Consider the following 6,307-nt stretch of genomic DNA (forward strand, 5'->3'; position numbering starts at 1 on the left):
TATTTACAGCGGTTTGGAAGAAATCCAAATCGCTTCGTTTTTGGCATCAGATATGGTGCTGTCACTTTCACATTTTACTTTCCATTTTCCACCGCAATAGCGCGCGATACACGACTTCATTCGCCAGCAATTTGTCATCGTGATTTTATAAACTCGTCTTACGTCTAATGCCGTTTCATTTACAGTGAAACTGTATTTTCCTGACAAATTACGATTAAATTTTTAGATCCGTGTACAATTTGATGAAAATTGTGAATTTTTATTTATCGTTTATTGTTCGAAATGCACGAAAATAAAGTTGATTAAACATATCTGAGATTTTGAAAAAATGGAAAACATTTTCTTGTTATATTTCTTATTCTTATTTAATTAATATTCGAAATGGATGATAGATGATTTTTAAACTTAAAATATATAGAATCCAAATGATTCAGAGACTTTCAGTGAGAAGGAATTTGCCTTTTTATAACATATAGAAAAATATAAAATGAAAAATTTAGAGTATATAAAAACATTGATTTCTGACTTGATAATATTAGATAAAATAAGCATAATTTCTATCAAATAAACTGATATATTCGGTATTTGAAGTTTTAGATAAAATTGGCAATTAAAGAAGTTAAAATTAGAATGAATTCAGGACAATTGCCATCTTCCTATAATCAAACATTCCAATGCAACTCGTTAACCTAGTTTCAATGCTCTGTTGAGAACGTTGAATCTTGTAGGTACAATCATGCAATTTGCCATTTTATTTCCAAAAAAAAAAAAGGAAAGAGAAAGGAAGAGAAAAGATGATTAAGTTAGATTAGATTCTGATATCAATTAAAACGAAATATCTGTATTCATTGACGAATAATGTTCATTAATCATTCGATTTTATTACGTTGTGCAACAGTTGAAATAATAATAATAATAATAAAAACAGCAAGAAAAAAAATGCCAATTAAATCAACAATTAAGAATTCAATCATCATCTTGATAATCAATGTATTATTATTTGACGATATAAATAAATCAAGTAAATGCGAAGTAAATATTTAATAAAATTTAAAAAAAGCAGTTAACGATAAAAACTTCTATAATAGATTAAAAATTACACCAATAAAAAAATAAAAAACTATTCAAGTTAAAATAAATTCAAATTTACAACAAGCTTTTTCCATGCATTTATATATATTCTACGATACTTCTAAAACGCTCTCAAATTCTCGTTTTAAACTTCCACTACACCCATCCTTCTCACTCTTTAAAACTTCTCTATTGTTCCTGAAATTCGCCATACACTGACCATCGTTAAGGGCACTCACTATCCCTTCACACACACACGCTCGTTATCCTCTCTCAACCACCGTGACACAGATGTGCACTTTCTAACTTTCTGTGGAGTGGTCACGTCTCGCTTCTAACTTGTTTATTCCAGAAAAAATCTAATTCAATCACGAGCAGTTGGAAAATGCAAAGTTATATTCTTTAATAATTACACATTTTAAAAAAAATATGTATTTAATTTTGCGCAAGATCACGCAAGATTTTCTTCCATTAAGGATTGCAAAATCCTTGATTTTTTTTTTTCATTGAACGATTAAATATCGAAGGGAAAAATTCTTTAATGAGGAGACAAATTAATTTTTTTGGTAATAGTAATGGTCGAAAGTGAGCATATATCTCGATGAAAGAAAGAAATTTAGAAAAAATGTTTAAGATATATATTTGATATTAAAGGGCATATGATACTCCTATTATATTTTTGCAATAATTTTGAAAAAATGATCATTTGTATCATTTGTATATTTTCATCATAATTTCACTCTCAAAGCTTTTTTTTTTTTTTTACCAACGATTTGACAATTTCTAAATTTTTTTTGAAATGAAGAATTTAAAGTTAAATTTATTAAAAAAAAAAAAAACGAATATCAACGAATCTTCCTTGTCCTTAAAAAAAAAAGATGACATTAAATTTCATTTCTAACCCTCGAGGGGAGCATAATAACATAGGGTTGTCGCGATCGATCGTCGCTCAAGCGTACAAAAGTCGTTGTTTCAACCGGTTCGAATGATCTCGAATAACTGGCGATTATCCTCGAAGAGGGAGGATCGTTTCAATGTAATTTTCCACGGATCGATGGGTCCGAAAAAGAAGACGAAACCGAGTAGTCGTAAAACATTCGAAAACTATCCACTCTCCTCCATCCTCCTGTCGTGTCGTGTCGACATTGTTTCTCTTCCCCCTCCTTGTTTTTTTTTTCTCTCTTCTTTTCTCGTTTCACGAGAACGCCAATTTGACACGTTTGTCGTTGTACGAGATTTACATGAGATATCGAGCGTGGTGTAAGTGTTATGTAGTGTCTTTCGACGATTGCAAATGTGACTGCGGTTTCGATTTATCGTGTTATTCGGCCAGACAATCGTAATTCCATTTGATCGAATATTTCAAAATTTGTTGGACGAATTTAAAGTTGTTAAATCGAATTATCGAAATTCAATAATAAATTTTTCCATTGTTTGGAAAGAATTAACTTGTAAGTATATGCGCCAAACGAATTTTGTCAAAATTAATAGAAAAAATATTTTCTGGGACAAAAATCAATCTTCATATTTCATTTAAAACTTATATACTTGTATTAATAATATTCGTCATTTTAATTAGAATTACACACGTAATAGATATTATTCAACATGAATGCTGAAACATCAAAGGAGAAGGGAAGGAAAGATTAATTAGAGATCGCCTGCGAGAAGCTCGGAAAACAATAACACGACCTCCCCGATTTAATCGTGATATTTTGAGTACATTAAAAGCAACTAAACTTTTGCGAATTATAGGGGATTATCCAGGACGTTACACAGCGGTCGAGACAAAGGTATCATAGCCCGGTGTAAACGAAAGGTCATATGTCACGAGAGTTTGTGGAACGTTATGGTGAAAATTGCTTTTCATCTGCGTAGTAGCCATTATATTAATTCGTCCTTACGAAAATATGGAGCACACACGTGTCAGAAACAATTGCTTGGAGAGAAAAATTTCTTTTTTAATTCATTTCGAATTCGATATTTTTCGTTCGACTTTTGTCGAACCATTTTTTTTTAATAAGTGAACCAAATTAACAGAAAAAAAAAATGTATATACGCACTGTCTCACGAAGGATTAGAGTATACGTGTACATATTCTGGAATGCGTATCAGAGTTGAAAGGTGCGAGTAGACCGGTAAGAATTTTCCGAGGGCAATAAAGGAAAGGAGATACATCAGACAGTGGGGATAAAAGTGATAGAAACGAGATTATAGATCTGGAAGTGACGCGAAGAAAACAAGAGATGAAATCGTAGTCATCGTTGGGAATAATGGAATAAAAGCGTGGTATGTGTATTACGGAAGATGGAGGAATAAAATTCACCGGTGGAGGAAGTGAGTGAATGATAAAAATGTATAAAACCCGAGATAAATCTTACCGTTATAGAAGGAAATGGAGGAGAAATGCGTGTATTCCCGCGAGATTGAGAGAAAAAGTACCGTGATGAGCGAAAATAGATAAACAATGAAGGATTAAAAACGAATTTATCTGAATGTTGCTCGATAATTACTCTCTTACCGTCCGAATTACTTCATTCAGAAAATTATTATTAGACACTCTCAATAATTGTTTTCACTTGTGTGAAAAATAGAACTCTTTATAATTTTACTTTCAAATTTACATTCTAACTATTCTAAGCATATAAAGAAAAAATTATTTCTCACTTCATTGAAACATATTCACACTCTAAGCCACACAACGAAGACGAAAATTTTTATTTCGACTTTCTCAAAAAGGAATTTACGCCCACACGATGTAATTAATCAAGTTTCGTATATGAAACGTACGTAACAATACGCTCGAATATCGAACGTCTACATTCCTTCTCACCGTTGCTATCACGTTAAACGCGTCTTGTTTCCCCCTGTTTGAAAGTTGCCGGATGAAAGGAAAACAACATTCAACGGGTTATATCAACAGGCAGCCAGGTGAAATGAAATTGGACAGGCCGCGATTAATCGGGCTTCGTTTCCGCCTGTCTCGAGAGATTCAATCGTAACAATAATAATAACGCCGCTTGGATTTCCTGTAATCGTACCGAACTGCTCCACAGAGATAAGGGAGAAGAGGGAGGACGCAACAACATCCCCTCTCGAAAATGGATCGTTAGTTTCTTTCCATAATTTTTATTTATTCTTTCGTTTCATATTTCTATATCGAATGAAGATGTTATTTTTCATAGATGAGAATATAAGACGAACAATTGGTCTGAAAATTCTGATTTGAATTGTTTCAAGAATTTCATTCTCGCGTCTTTCATTCTCTTCTCTTGTCTTGGACAAATAGACGGTATTAATTATTCCATTGCACAATGGAGAAATTGGTCGTCAAATTTTTATTCGATTAAAATTATCTTTCGTGTGGATTATCCATAAAAAAAATTGAATTTAACAGCGAGTAATGTTTCTTACAATACACGGTGCGTCTATAAAGCGCACGACCACACCGTGTAATTGTATTTACGTCGACACACTGAACGACGAATCGAGTTAATTATAGAGGCGACAGGGGACTGAAGATTTTGACCAATGGATCGATCTCCACTTCATTTGGACAGGAAATGGAATCTATCGTGGCCTCCTTTACCATCAGGAAATGGTACTGGCCAGCCCTCAATCAAAACCGGTAAAATTAGTCTGCGCCCCTGCTCCACGTATCCTCTTTCACCCCTTTCTTTTCAACCCCCAATTCCATCGTTATTTTTGTCCGATCGCATCCATGGGATGCGTAGATTTCATTGTCTTTGAAATTACGTATGTGATGGGGCGAAAGGGAGGAAAGATTAATTGTTTTTTGATAGATGCAAAAGAATTTGTTTCAAATATATGGTTTTATTGTAAATTTGATGCAACCTTGTTGTATTATTTTTTTATTATTATTGATATACTGATAGTACTCGTTTAATAGATATCATAAATTTTATTTCAATTTTCAAATAGATAATTATGTCTACAATCCTATGATTCGTTCCAAAATTAATTAGTTTAAAAAAATTATATTATTTAACCTATGATATTTTATCGTACTTTTTTTTATACTAAACAATTATAACCATCGTTGAATAATAGAATGAAATAATAAATACAAATGTCAAAAATTAATGTCGAATTATTTTTATTTTATATATACTTATATATTTACGTAATTATAAATATTGTAATTAATTACATTACCGGGATATAATATTTTTTTTTTATTAAGCCAAAAGGCAATCTCTTCTTTTAAATATTTTGAACATGTACCAAGTTTATATATATATATATATATAAGAGACCAAAAAAAATAGTTAAACGAAACGAATGGATACGTGGAAAGCGTTATCGGTGAGGTGTACCATTACCGCGACATCATTCAGAAGGATACGACAGACTTTAAAACATGTTTCAACCCTCTCCTCGTTCGTCGCATCCGTTAACGAAGCTAGAAATAGTCGTTGCAATTAGAAGCATCGGGGCCTGCATTATCTCAAACTTACGCCACACTCGTCTCGCAAACGAGCTGCTGCCAGAGTAAATATCCCTTGCTGCTCGCAGACAGATTGACATCGTCGCGTTGATGTATAATGCATGCGTTCTATATAAATACATGTATAAATCACGTGTACACGTACAGTTGAAAGAATTTTTATATTTCAAGTTATACGAAATAATTTTAATCACGTATGTTTTAGCTCGGTGTATCGTAACTTTTTTCCTACCAAACGTAATTCCATCCAAGAAAATATTTCCAATATGATTGATATATTTTTATACGAAATACTCAAAAAATGAATCAAACGATTTTAAAACTTTTTTTCTTTATTGGAAAGATTATTCGAACGATAATCTCTTTCTTTACATTTTCATAAAACAACAGCATAAATTCAATAATAATAATTTTGCTCGATCAAGTGATTTCGATAATTCGCAATCGGTTAATTCGATTACGAATTTCGATATGGCCGTTTAAGTACAAATTTGTGCAAGTTCGAGGGATTCAGATTATTTCAACAAAATTATAAGAGGCGAAAAGTTTGTGGACTCGACGAGCAGAAGAAGAAAGAAACGGAAGAAGAATTTTGGAATTTCTATGGCAGCTATGGAAGCCATTCTAATTTCATCCTTTTTACAATCGAGGAGGAGACTTTTACTTCGAACGACACTCTTGTCTTGCACGAATTCTCGCCAGTGATTTAACGTGCAAAGTTTTTTTCTTTTAAATTTACGCACCATTGGCCGATCGTTTGAAAGGATG

Source organism: Apis florea, unplaced genomic scaffold (genome assembly GCF_048593485.1).
Source record: "Apis florea isolate Af1SG1 unplaced genomic scaffold, ASM4859348v1 contig_2839_pilon, whole genome shotgun sequence".
Taxonomy (NCBI): domain Eukaryota; kingdom Metazoa; phylum Arthropoda; class Insecta; order Hymenoptera; family Apidae; genus Apis; species Apis florea.